Raw genomic sequence first — 14,037 nt, forward strand, 5'->3', positions numbered from 1 at the left:
CGTGGGCTGACCTTCTGACCCTTAATAATTCAAGAGTAATGTTATACACTCTTCATGCCTGTGCAATATTTCCATGGCATAAGGCTTCTAATCATTTCCAATCTTCATACAATTTCCAAAAATATATTTACACATACACAATATATACACACAAAACCCCTGTGATTGTTATTTAGTATGCAGCCCATGTAGTTTAAAGAACATTCAACTCCAAAGTAAACAAAAGAAAAAGGAAGCATGCTCTGAGATTCAATTCACAAATTACTTTCTAATGCAGTGAATTAGTAACTTGCTTTGTGCTGTAGTGAGGTGCATTTTTTCCATTTGAACCACTTGGTTCACAAATGACTTTGTACTCAATGGTTTACTACTGTTGTGAGATTTCATCAAGCAAGCAGTGTTTGTCAAGTTACCCATTTCCACATGTGTTTTTGTTTGCTTTTGGCCATCTAGTTTGAAATTGCATGATATGCCATGTTCTGAGTTGTGATGGAAAGCCACCCTTTTTGTCACTTTCTTTCAAGGCAATGAAGTATATTTATAAATGGAGAAGATCCTGGCTGTCATTTCTCTTGTAGCTTAATGTGACAATGTGGTTGTGTCCTTTCAGAAAGGAGTTCTGTGTCTCTGTTGTGTCCCCCGCCCCCAATTCACCATATTTTATTTAAGGTTTATTTACAGTATGTGGTGAATGGCCATTTTAATATAAAATGCAGAGAACACGGGTATGAAGTCTGAAAATAGGAGAGAAAAGATCTTGTTCCTTGTTTAAAGTGGTAATAGCACATCATATTGTTAATATGGAAGGATTTAGAAATTATTTTGATTTTTATGCTGAATGCTTTAGCTTCCTTGTTTTTCACTGCATCAGCCTGAGATGACCTGTAATTCTATCTCCTGTGGGTGTTTCTCACTGTCTACTAACATTTTTAGCCTCACTTAAAAAAAAGAAAAGAAAAATTGAAGTTTTGTAACATTTTTTTGTAACCTTGTCCCATTATAGCTATTTCTTTCACATTGGAGCTATCATATATATGGGTAGATAATTTTAACATATTTCACTATTGTCATAATCCTATAGTTTCAATGGAAAATGTTTTGAATTTGCAGAGGCACGCCCGGAATTGGATGCTGAATTGGATAAATATTTTTCTTTTTTAATAGGCATTCCATGGTTGTAGCCTACTGTATCAACACTGAGTTACAGATTAAGCTGAGAAAGTGGGTCCAATAGCAGACCATCTATCTATTTCAGGTGGATGTCACGGTATGATGCAGAGTGTGCATTCAGAAAGCAGAAGGGGGTGGGGTTTACAGTTCCTCTTTGGACCGCTGTCCTGGGGACCCTGCTTGCACACTGCACCAGCAGTGGGAGGTGGGGAACGTGTGGCCCTCGGTGACTCTGGGAGGACCATCTGCATGCTGAATGTCATCAAACAGGTACATGCATTGAGCAACTGCTCTCACAAAAGGACCCATCGCAGAACAGTGAAGCTGACTGATGGAGACCTGCTGCTCCTCAGCATGTACTTTGTCAAATCTGATTTTTTTGTACTTCAGCTTTGTTAGTCCCCTATGGGGGACATTGTTGAGTTCATATCAAGTATGTCAAATGCTATTCAAATACAGATATATGCTTTTGTCATCAGCATCCTGAAGTTTTGTGTTCTATCTTTTCAAACATGCCTCAGTGTAGGTATTGACGTAATTTTCATGGAGCACATAGTGCTCTCCTTTATGGTCCATAGCCCTAGTGCTCCTTTCAACATCGCTAATAATAGTCTCCATCATCTCCATGTGGAAAATGTATCTACACTGGCCCAGCATTTCTCCCAATAGTGCCAGCCAGTTTGTGTGTAGAGAACAAAACAGGTCTTTGGGGCCCAGACTGTGCTTGAGACTGGAAATGAATTTTCAGTTGCTAAGTGTAGGTGGAAGCCACAGTTAAATTCTTAATCTTAGTCCTTTGAAATGTATTTTTTGACTCTTCCCTTAAATTTATGTGCCTCAAACTAATTGTGGTAGTTACTTCAAAAAGTATGAATAGATGACTCATAACAGCAACACACACGATTTTTGTAGTGCCTTTTCTCCTCTACTTCGGAGTTAAAAACAACACTAGAATGTCTGAAGTATTAATTTCATGACTGGCTAGAATACAGTATTCTAATATTGACAACTCTGATTAGTCTCAATAGAGCCATGTGAACTTAAGGGATATTTATACTGTTTCACTTTGTCCTCAAACTTTGTAGAAGATCTTTAATAGCTGACTTTGTTTTAAGCAATGACATTTGTGTAGTTTCTTGATTTATTTTCCATGAAGTGAGAGCGAGTAAAATGTTACTGCATTTCTGCTGATAGGAAGACATTAAAATCCTTTGAAGCTAAGTGGATTATTAGTTACATATATTGAAGCTGTTTATCAGACTTTTAAATATCAAAGATTTATGTATTTGAAAAATCTATAATTTGCTTTAAAAACAAATTAAAGCAAAAAAAAAATCCCCCAACAACCCTCCCCAAAACCTCAAAAAAAACCCCAAAACCAGAATCAATCATAATGCCAAGCAATGACAGCCCTTGTCATCTTGTTTGTTTATGATTGTGTTGTATCCCATTAATCCTTGGATAAATCTGACCTAGTGTCATGAATTATAAATTAAACTTTACTCCTGATTTGCGGTACTTGTGTGCTACAGAAACAGTCGCAGCAAATACTGAAGCCAAATTCCCCATGCTCCTTATAACACTGGGAATGTAATTCTGCTGTTTTTCTTTGCAAGGACTTTTCAGACTGTAAGGGCGGAGTTTAGTCTTTTCCATGTTAAGAAAATATTTGAATGTATTATTCCAGAAGACAGTCTGAAATTTCTTTCTTTTTTTTTTTTTTTTTTTGTGGATTTCAGTTGAAAACAGATGGATCAGGTTTCATACTGGCTGTTAGGTGCTTGCCTTTCTAGTAGTGAGCAAAGAAGGCTCAGTGTGTGAATGCCTATGGCATGGAGCCACAGGCAGGGAAGGCATATTCTGGGTGGATGTGGGAAAGCATGAGCAAGACAAGGACTTCACTGCATAGGAGATCATCTGTGGGTTTTTTTGTGTCCTCACCTTGGAGAATCTCTGAGACAACACTAATTTGCAGTAAGTACAGAAAATAGGAAGTAATAAGGCCTTATAGAAATGCGTCAAAATTGATGAGCCTTCAGTGTACGGCAAAGAAGTAGTAGTTTTATTTCTGTAAGAATTTAAGAATGTCCTAAGAAAGGGCCTGGTTTTTTCCTGATAACCTAAAGACTGGAAGCCATAGGGAATGTAGGAAACCTATGGAGAAAATTTTAGCCATGTCTGTGAAGTATGTTTAAGGTGGCAGATTATCAGTATTTTCCGACTATGTACTGTAGTTTCCCCTAGTGTTTGACTGGGGGTGGGGGATACCAGAGTCAGTTTAAGTCACTGATGGCCACCTTCCTGCTAGAATCATGTCTTCCCAAAGATTCAGTTCTCCCCAGCTGAAGGTTTGTGTCAGTTCAGCTCTTTTTCTGAACCTTCTGTTCTTTTTTATTTAGAGCCTTCTCCTTGTCTCACTGATAATGCCACATTAAAATTGCAAACAAAATTGCCCTGATCTTAGCAGAAGGTGTATCTTATGTGATTCTGGCTTACGATGAAATCATGTAGTCTAATAGGAGGAGAAGAATTCATTCAGTTTCAGATTTATTTTGTCTATTTCTAATTAGAATGATGTGTCTACTCAGCTTCTTGTCTGTATTGCAGTTATAGTCTTCCCTGATAAAAGTTATAGGTACAGACAACTGCAAATGCATTAAATTGATTTCATTCTATTATAACGTGTAATTTGAAGACTGAAGTCACTGATAAAAACTGATGTCCAGAAGAATTATCTGTGTTTCTACAACCAAACTACATATTTATATAGGTTGTGTTTACATGTTACAAAAAAAATTCTCATAGGCTTTTCGTTCAGGTTTTTTTTGCGTCATGGAGGCTGCATCGAGTGAAATCTCATATTCCTCATGCTGTAACACTTTTCTGTAATCTGTCTCCCTTAGAAACTTTCTGATGGCATCTATTCATTTTCTGCATAGATTTTAAATACTATTGATTCTGAGTAATTTGTTTAATTAGCCCCAAACTATCTGTGTAATTATTCCAATCTGTGCTTCTCTCTCATCTTTTGCCTGCAAGGCTGACAAATGGCAGGAGGGGGAAAGGGCACTTTCCTGTTAGTGGCTGGGGAGCCTTTGGTCCTCGGTCTGGTTTGTGCCACACATTGTCGGAGTGCATGGACTCCTTCCGAAAGAGCTGTGAGAGAATGATGAGAATATTATTTAGCTTTATTTAAGAAGTCAAACCAAATATCAGTTGTGTCAAAAAGCTTCCTTATCTTATGAAACCAGACATTTTTTTTATTGGTTTAGTGTTTCCCAGCTTTTTATTGCCATAGTATCAGTTTACTCATGAAATCCCGGATTGTATCAACCAGTGTTAAATCCAACTTTCTGTCTATATTCTTGCAGGGTTTAAGAGGAATGATAAATTATTTTAGGATTACCAGTTATTTGTACGCGATTTAGATGGAGGCTAACTGAACCATCTTCACGTTTTTATGGCATTGATCTCTTTGGCTCCTGTATTGGTTATGCATCAGTTCAGAGATCAGACACATGGATGTCAAATTGCAGCTATGTTGGTCTGCTAAAGCACAGCATAAATTGTACTGCTTATTCTTTTATGTAATTTTTTTCTTACTCATTCTAGGCTTTTCTGTCTTTCTGAAAATAAAATGAAGAAAAATCTTGATGTTTTTAACCTAGTCCATACAGGTAACATATGGTCAAATGCCAGATGAAACATTTGTTTGTTAGGCCCCTCCTCTAGGTCACAAATGAAAAAAACACAAATAAATAGATTAAGGAGAAGAGTGGAATCATTCTTAAATAAGATGACATGCTTTTTAGAAGCTGGAAGCTTACATGCATCATCATGGCTAAAGCAAGAAGAGAGACCTGCCTTGTCTGTAGTGAAATGTACCACCATTTGTGTATTTAACATTAGCTTAGCATGGGAAAAATCTTCTTCAAGAATTCTTTAAAAATAACATAGTGAAATCATGTACTTGAAGGCTCTTTGTAGGTGGAAATTACTATTTTGAGCTGGGGAGGCTGCACTGTGATTACTGAGGACATTCTCTTGTAGGGTGTACCTACTTGAGAACGATCTCTGATCTCTGCAGGGTGAAGTTGAGAAAAAGAGTAAAAAAGACTAGAAAAATGGTTTCCAGAGATTCTAGAAAATAGGAAGATCATGTGAAAATGTCCCTATCATGTTTTTGCCTGTTTCTGAGCATGGTGAAATGGAGAAGGGCATTATTCTTCCTTTGTGGGAACTGAAGGGAATGAGCTGTCATTCTTTATTACCAACCATCTTGTTTAAACTTCTCCATAAAAAGATCATGGGAATTTAACTGCTTATATAAATTGTAACCTCCCAAGCAGTTCCTCATCCCTCTTTTGTCCGTGTAAGAGGACGCAGTCAAAGAGATATATATGACTTCAGATTGGACGTTAGGAAAAGGTTCTTCACGGAGAGTGTGGTCAGTCACTGGAACAGGTTCCCCAGGGAAGTGGTCACACCACCAAGCGTGTTGGAGTCAAGGACATCTGGATGATGGTCTTAGTCATATGGTTTAGTTTTAGGTAGTCCTGCAAGGAGCAGGGAATTGGACTTTATGATCCTTATGGGTCCCTTCCAACTCAAGATATTCTATGACTCCTTACAAAAGCATTTGATAGGAGAAATTGGGAAGTTCAAACAACTGGGTGGCATGCTTATCCAAGGCCTTTGCCTTTTCTGTTCAGGAACAGAATTTTTTTTTTCTCTATCCGTACATGAGCATGAAGTTGGCATTTTCTGTCTGCTTTCCACTGCTGTCTCAGGTGTGAAAGCAGCTGAAATCTGAGTTGAGTTGCATGTGACTGTGGGTGGTACTACTGTTCCTCTCCACAGATGTCCTGTGAGAAGGGACACATGGTGGTCTGTGCGAGCAAAGGATTTACCTAGGTTTACTGGAAAATGATGGCCCTTCGGATAGAAGCTGAAGTCATTATAGCTTACTGGAAATCACTTTTTAGCACCTAAGTCATTCGCTTATAAACTTAAAACTTTACTCTGGAGGGAAAGTTTACTTTAATCTAGACTTCAGAGTAGAGTTTAATATTAAAATAGAAATAATACTTTGGTTTTCATTCCTGAAATTGCTGTTCTTGATTATGATCCTTATTACTTTGAACTCAGAGGTTTATGTCCCGTACTGGGCTGGATCCTCACCATGAGGAAGCTTGTAGGGGCAACTCTTCACCACAGCACTGGGCGGCTGCCAGGGAAGTCATCCTGTGAAGCCTTGGTTTACTGATGGCTGGACTTCCTTGGTCATAGAGTGATGTTGCAAGAGTGGTGCATCTCCCTCTCCTCTAAATAGGAGCCAGTGGGAAGAGAGAGGGAAGCTGTGTGAATGTTTGGAAGAGGCCACAAGAGTTTGCTGATGAAAGTTTACTAACCTGAGAGAGTTTTTGATGTTGGTGTAAGTTGCTGTGTTAAACATGTGCTTTTAACATAATCTGGTGATGAAATATTGATATAGAGTGGGTTGAAAATAAGTTGTTAAACCAAACCTTTTCTACCTGTAGCTTTGTGTAAATACCAGATAAATCTCTAGGATGTATAAACACAATTTAACTTGGCATTTCAGAATGGATATGACCTTACATGCACAACTTTTGATGCATGTGAAAGTGTCAAATCAGCAATATTTGGACTCTTTCGAAGAAGTTCAGCAATGAAAAAGGAAGCTTTCAAAATCACTCCAGTGAATCTTAGGGAGCGAAGGCAGTATTTTTTCTGACTTTCAATCTAAGTTGAAATACATCTTTTGAGTGCATGAGAGCTCCCAAGATGTCAATGTTACAGGTATTTTGGGGAAGATGTACTCACTATTAGCAACTGATCTCTGTTAATTAGAAGCAAAACGGAACGATCACAACTCATGTCAGTAGTTTGTTCTATACATGAATGTTCATGGAACTAATATGAACAAAATGCATGGAGATTTTCTTTTATCCTAGAAAAAGGGAAACTAACATACACTGTGAATTAACTACGTCATTACAAGCCAGTTGCATATTTAAAATGTGTAGCATCTGGTTAGTGGCACTTAATTACTGAAGTATTTTCTTTACTAACAAACAGCATTAATTTTTCATTTCAAACAACAGGTTATAACAACTGTGGAATAACAAACCTGCTGTAGGAACAAGAACAGCTACTTGAATTAGGCCATTATCAGCAAGTCAGTTGTATTTATGCTCTGGCAAAATTTCTAGCTGTCCCAGTATTGTGAAGGAAATTATAAGCATTTGGCCACTGTTTGGGACAGGACTGAAATTGAGCCACTCTGCACCTCTTGAATTGGTGTTGACATGTGTGAAACTACTTCAGATAAGATAAGCACTAACATTGTAAAGATTTTTAGGGAAGCTGTCTAAATGAATAATTTCTGCTTCACATTCTAGTGTCATAATGGAGCAGTTGATTAAAGAGCAAAGAAGCAAAAGTTCCGGTCCTCCTGTTTCTCCTTGCCTCTGTGCTCTTGTGCCTTTTGTTCAACCCATGAAATTGCTTTTCCTTACAATACAGGCATGTAATGCGTTCATTCTCCAGCAGCCTTCATCATCATCCTACTGTAGCTGTGGCTCCATCTTCTTTTTCTCTTTTGCTTCTAGCCTCTATGATTAATTTTCCAGCCTTGCCTTCAGTCCTTTGCAGCTGAGTGAAACTGCTCTTGCTGAGGACTTCAGTAAAGCTTTTGTGCCTACATTGCAGAATAAATGAGTCTTGGTGTCTCTGCTGCTTATAAGACTGTTGATCTCACCCTAAGACTTCATAGAATACCAAGTTGGAAAGAACCTCAAGGATCATCTGGCCCAAACTTTCTTGGCAAAAGCAACATCTAGACAAGATGTCCCAGCACCCTGTCCAGCTGAATCTTAAAATTATCCAGTGTTGGGGAATCCACCACTTCCCTGTGGAGATTATTCCAATGGCTGATTGTTCTCATTGTGAAAAACTGGACTCTTGCATCCAGTCAGATTCTCCCCAATTATAACATCTTACAGCATCTGTTGCTATACAAATTCCATCCTACTCCCATGGAAGTGTTTGGGTTTGTGTGTGTGTTACACAGGGAGGAGTGATGATCCTTAGTTTATAAGATACGTGAATTATTAGGGCATCCAGAATTATTTTTAGTAATGTGTATCATATTATGTCATTCTTTTGGGTCTTCTATTAAGATGTAAAGGAAACCTGTGTCATTGAAGATTGCACAATGGGTTGCAATATTGCCATTTTCTCTTCGAAGCTGACCTAATAAATAAAACTGTAATTTTCTTTATAAAATAGTATGGTTAAATATTTCACTATCAATGGCTGCAGTTCATAGGAGCATTTACCATGTTACTTGCTGAAATAATGTAGTAAATATGTAACTAGCTATATGCCATCAGTGGGCTTTTTTCTCAGATATCATTATATTTTTACCTGAGTATCATGATTTAAACCTTCTTTCAGAATATCAGTAATCATTTAAAAAAATGTTCTTTACCCACAGGGTGGAGTTCATTTCTTTTGTTCTTGGGAGCTGAATAGGAGAAAGGGACATTTTGGCTTTTCTTGATAAAGGTAAGACAGCATCTGTTGATAAAGATAAGACACTGTTCATTATTATGAGCTCATAGAAAGTTTGTCAATGGAGGGTTTGTTTATTTTGGGTAATCTTTTTTTTAAGTTCTGTTCTTTGTAGTAAGTTCAGTATGTGATAACATATCTTGTATTGGGAATGGAATGTGTAATTCCACCACAGGTATCAGTAAAGACTCTGAAGATAAGCAAGTACCTGTAGATCAGCATGACAAAGTGGATAGCAATTTGTTCTACTGCTGGAACTTGTGACATTTTCCATATGCCATTGAACTGGCCTGCCCAAGTTCACTCCATCACGCTTGCACACACTTGGTGAGAGCTCTTAAAAACAGTAGAGTTCTGTCCATGCTACTTCCCTTCTCCATGAGAGGAGAGAAGGGTCTTGAGACATATTTTAATTGAGATGCATCTTCAAAATTAAGCAGCAAATGCCTATCCTACTTACTTGTCAGATGTAGGAGACAGAGAAGGGGATAGACTCTGGAAGTCTTCAGAGGCATGTTTTCCCCAATGACTCTCGCTTCTTGTTGTGCTACAAGGTATGACATTTTATAAATTTCATGGAGTGTTAAATTAAAACCTGCAAGAAACATTTAAAGATATAGTGTGCAACTTAGTGTTGAACTCTTAATTGCAACTGTCGATGCAGAAATCATCATAGCAATCTTATTTCCATTTGGCAAATTTTGAAAAGTGTTTGAAGGTAGGTTTGATATGACAACTGCAAAGAATGGGGTTGGTCTGGTTTAACAGTTAGCACATGCGCAGCAGATTGACCATCTGTGTGTCTTTCGTGCAACGCAATGCAGGTAGGAGCCCAAGCCTGCTTCAGTTCTATTCAAAGGGGCTGGAATTCATGCAGTCACTTATCATTTCTCATCTGACAGAGGCTGCAGCCTCTAATTGGGGGTGGTAATGTGTTTTAACAATCACAAGCTGATCACTACCTGTTGTGTGACTGTGTCTGCAGATCCACTTTTGACTTGTTCAGCATTGTGTTTTAACTGGGTGGTACTATGAAGGCTCCACTTGTATGTTAATGTTGAGATTATCAAGAACAGCAAGGCATAAGTCTACTTCTTGAAAGTTTAGTTTGTAAAAGAGAAAAAGACTCAAAGCTCTAACAAACCTGAAGAGGAGAAATCAGAGGATTCACCAAAAGTCAGATTGGTGTTTGTGATGATGTAGCTGATTTTGAGATTTTCTTTGTAAGCATTATACATGTGTTTTGAGCAGTAGTTTAAAGCAGCATAATCATGCCACTATGTATAGATGGAAGTTTTTATCAATTTACAGATGCTTGCTGTACTATAGCCTACTACTTCAGGGAATGAGAAAGAGCGATAATCACCTTCATAGCTTTATGATTATATGAGTTGGTAGACATTGAGTTACATTGACTTCTTGCTTAGCAAAAAATAAAATATTTTTGGTATAAAATTTCCTTCAAATTCTTTGACTGTTTTCTGAATTTAGGTTTTAGCTTTAATCTCTTAGTCACTGATAAATACAAAAAATTCCCTTGAGTTCAGTAAAATCCTTCTAATGTACGCTGGTGCTCATGTCCTTTGCCCCCTTGCGACTTGTGAAGCCATTGCTCATCATTTCAAATGTTCACATTTTGTGATTTTTAATTTACTCAGCATGTATAATCACAAAGGTTAAATTGCTGTTGGATGAATTCTCAGTTAATCATGAAAGGAGAAAGAAATTTTCCTGCTGAAGTGGTACATCTATTGGAGGACTCACAGACTCTTAGTGAAGGAATGTGTTCCAGTGTTAGATTGCTAAAGATGCAGGGGTTAAAATTGCTGTGCTAACATACATGAAAATGTATTAATAATAATTTACAGATAAATTAATATGTCTAGAGTTTAATCTCATTCTGGCAAAACCCATGTTGAAGGAAATGAGAATTTACTGGGCTAGGATCTAATTGAGTCTGATTTTTTTCTTTCTTTCTTTTTTTCTTTCTTCCCTGTATTGGAGAACTCATTTAAAGTAATAGCCTTAAATATTTAATTGTACTGTGTTAATTTGTTGTTTAGATTCAAATAATTTTCTTCCTATCCTTGTAAGACTCAGTTGCCTGTATAAAGCACAGTCCTCTAGTGAAGTAGCGTGCTTTTGCATTTTCTGAATATTGAGCAGAAGTTATTCCTCCTTAGAGATTGCTCCATGCTTCTTGTGCATCCATTAAGCATTGCTCAGTGATATATGTAATAGGCTAGATCTGACTTGCTGCATTTCTTTCTCTATTTAGAAATAATCAGTATGTCTGAAGTCTCTGGAGTGTGTGGTTTGTTGTGGGTGCACAGACAGAGCAGCAGCACTTCACTTGTTTTTTGTTACTTTGTGGGAGTGGAAGAGCTCAGAGTTCATACTTAAGTTTATCAGTACCCAGCAGGGTTTAGGAATTGCACTTAATGACAGAAATTTCCAGACGTAATCAGTAGCAGATTCAGTTTCTGGCTGTGTGGAATCAGTGCTCATGTATAGCTGTGGGAGGAACTTGAGCTGTACAGGCAGGATCAGTTAATGGTATTGCTGAAAGAAAATTATAGTTTGGGAGCTCTGATGCTTTCCCATATCATAACTGCTTCTTCAGCTTAAATATTCTTGTAGTGGCTGCAGTCTTCATGAAGAAAAATGTTAACTGTTCCCTGCCTCCTATCCAGAGTCTGCTCCGAAAAGACTGCCCTTAAGTATTAATTTAACCTTATTTTCAATATTATATGCTTCTGTATTATACACTGAAAGCTGAAGTCTGTAAATTGTGTGTGTGTAGGACAAATGCTTTGAAAACTGAGGATGCCAGCAGGCTGACAGTTCACCTCTGCTTTCTCCCGGCAGTGGTCCAAATTAATGTCACAGGCTGGGAAAACTCAGGTCCTCAGGAGGGGAAGGCCAGCAATTGTCCTTCAGCTTTCGTACGTCTTCCCTCGCAGTTATGACGAATGGTGTAATTTTTTTTGTCACAACATAGTTCAAGTCCAAACCAAACAATCTTCCCCATGTGTATCTTAATTCTTTCTTCCTCAACCCTTGTTTAAAATCAAGAACGCCTTGGGGCAGCAGCACTCTTCATACTTGTCTGGTTTACAACAGAGCACGTGCGTGTTCTGCTCAGTTTTCTCCCTGAACAGAGAGCTGTGTCAGACAGCAAATGCTGTCCCCAATAATAATATTTTTCTCAAAGGAGCTTGACCTTCTTTGTGATGTTTTTGGAAACAAAATGCAGGAATAAGCGTTATATCACAAATGAAGCAGGGAAAATAGGGTTGCTGTTTTCCCTAAATATGAACAGTTTTAATACTGCCGAAATGTTTGGTTTTCTGGGGGAGGTTAACTTTCCAGGAAGTTGGACGTTGTCTTGACTTGTTTATTTTGGATATTTCCACTAATGGATTGTAATCTAATTATCAAAATATAAAGCCAGGCCTCTGAAACAGACAGTAACTGCAGTTGGAAAGATTTATTGCCATTCTTCCATTGAAGGAGGAGAACTGAGTGGCATTTACATTTCTAGTACTGTGTGTATATATATAGCTGGCAGTGGAGTCACTGAGTCAGTGAAGTGTACGATATTTTGTGACTGGAAACTATCATTCAATAACTGTTCTCATGACTTTCAGTTTATCAGTGCATGAGTTAGTTGCATGTTATAATGTAGAACAAATATCAACAGAGCAAGGCTGATTTGTGTACAAAATTATGCAAGGGAACATCTTGTTACCTTTCCTGTTTCATATTCTAACAAAATAGTCCATTTCAGATTACTTGTAAATAGTTTTCGGCTTGGAGAGGTGACTACTATAAAATATAAATACTGGGGAATGTATCTCGTTAAAATACACCTCTTTCTTACATTGCAGCTGATTTTCTTTTGTGTCTAAATGCGATTAGCACCGGAGAGGAAGGTTGGGGGAGGAGTGGATGTTGCTGAATGGAGTGGAACAGGTTACTCATTCTTAAGAACAGCCAGAAGGTAAACTCAAGTGCACTTGAAAAACCACACTGGTAAAATACCCCATGTGTAGTTCAGGCTTTTAAATACAATGTTTACTGTTGACTTTTATATTGGGTTAGAGAATGAATCAACTCCTGAGAATGCACTGGAAAAATATGCTGTGGAGGATGTTAAAAAGTGGCAGCGTAGGCTGTGGTGCTTTGCACCCTGCACAGTCATTTAAATGTGTGTGTGTGGTGCGTCTATGTTCTACATACGTATACCTATGTCCTATATATACACACATATATAAAAGTAATAAATATTATGTATATAGAATATGCATATATATGCATGTGTATGCATAACAAGGACAAGTACAGAGATTCTCAAACTGGGGATGCAGGAAGTATCCTGGAAGGCGGCAGATGGCCCAGGAAGATTGAACCCAGGGTTTTCCCTTCCTATCCACCCACAAATAGTCTCTCATCACCAGTACTCATATAAAGAAAGTAATGTTTAATTTGATCTAGTGAGGAGGAGGTGACAGTAGTCAGTGAGGGAGTGCAAGAAACCTGTAGGCAATTGGGTGGTGTAATCCTCTGCCGATAGGTGAGGTGCAGGATTTGGGAAGTCAGGCTGTGGAACAGGCCAAGCTGACTCTGAGAGCAATTGGTACTTAAAGTGCCTTTTTTTGTTTGTTTGTTTTAGTAGAGGAGGAAGAGGGAGCTAAGGGGTTGATGGTATGATTTATTACTAGACCTGGCAGGACTGAAGTTTGGGGCAGGTTGGGAGTGAGACTCTGCTGAGTTATGTATTTATATTGCAGGGGGAGAAGAAGCAGGAAAAGTGGTACAAAAAAACTACTAAAAAAAACTAACATAGAAGAAGGAGAATTTACAGTACTTGTGAAAGGGGGAACAAGTCTGAAACCACAGGCTACGCATGGAGAATTTGCTGGCCAAAGTATCAGTTTCTATGTGATTAAAAGAAACAAACTTGTTTGAGTATTTATGAAAAAATGAAAATAAGGTAAAACAAGTTGTGGTGGCAAGAGCAGGGTAACGTTACCTTTGCAGCCTTGAGGGATCAAAAGCAGGATGTAGAAACTAAACCCACCTTATCTTGGTACAAAAAGTATGATTTGCATCTCCCCTGGCCTTGGATAAAAAGACACGCTGTAGAATGCCTAACACAAGTTGTTCTAGCCACTGGGAGTGGAAACAAACATATGACATCATACAGAATGAATAATTTTCATTACAAATGCACATCTTGTGGATCCACGGAGTTGCAAGTTCGCTGCT

At 38.1% G+C, this 14,037-nt stretch overlaps 1 protein-coding gene across 2 annotated transcripts in view; it reads left to right on the plus strand.

Moving 5' to 3' along the window:
- BMPR1B (bone morphogenetic protein receptor type 1B) overlaps positions 1 to 14,037 on the plus strand; it is a 260,892-nt gene that overhangs the window by 41,330 nt on the left and 205,525 nt on the right. The window contains exon 1 of one of the 2 annotated variants that reach the window (XM_074866784.1): positions 8,744 to 8,760. The exons of the other annotated variant lie outside the window; for it this stretch is intronic. The gene's annotated coding sequence lies outside the window, so the exon portion shown is untranslated. Of the gene's footprint in view, positions 1 to 8,743; positions 8,761 to 14,037 lie in introns of those variants that run through there. 2 annotated transcript variants of the gene reach the window in all.

The sequence above is a fragment of the Strix uralensis genome, chromosome 4, assembly GCF_047716275.1.
Source record: "Strix uralensis isolate ZFMK-TIS-50842 chromosome 4, bStrUra1, whole genome shotgun sequence".
NCBI classification, from domain to species: Eukaryota; Metazoa; Chordata; class Aves; order Strigiformes; family Strigidae; genus Strix; species Strix uralensis.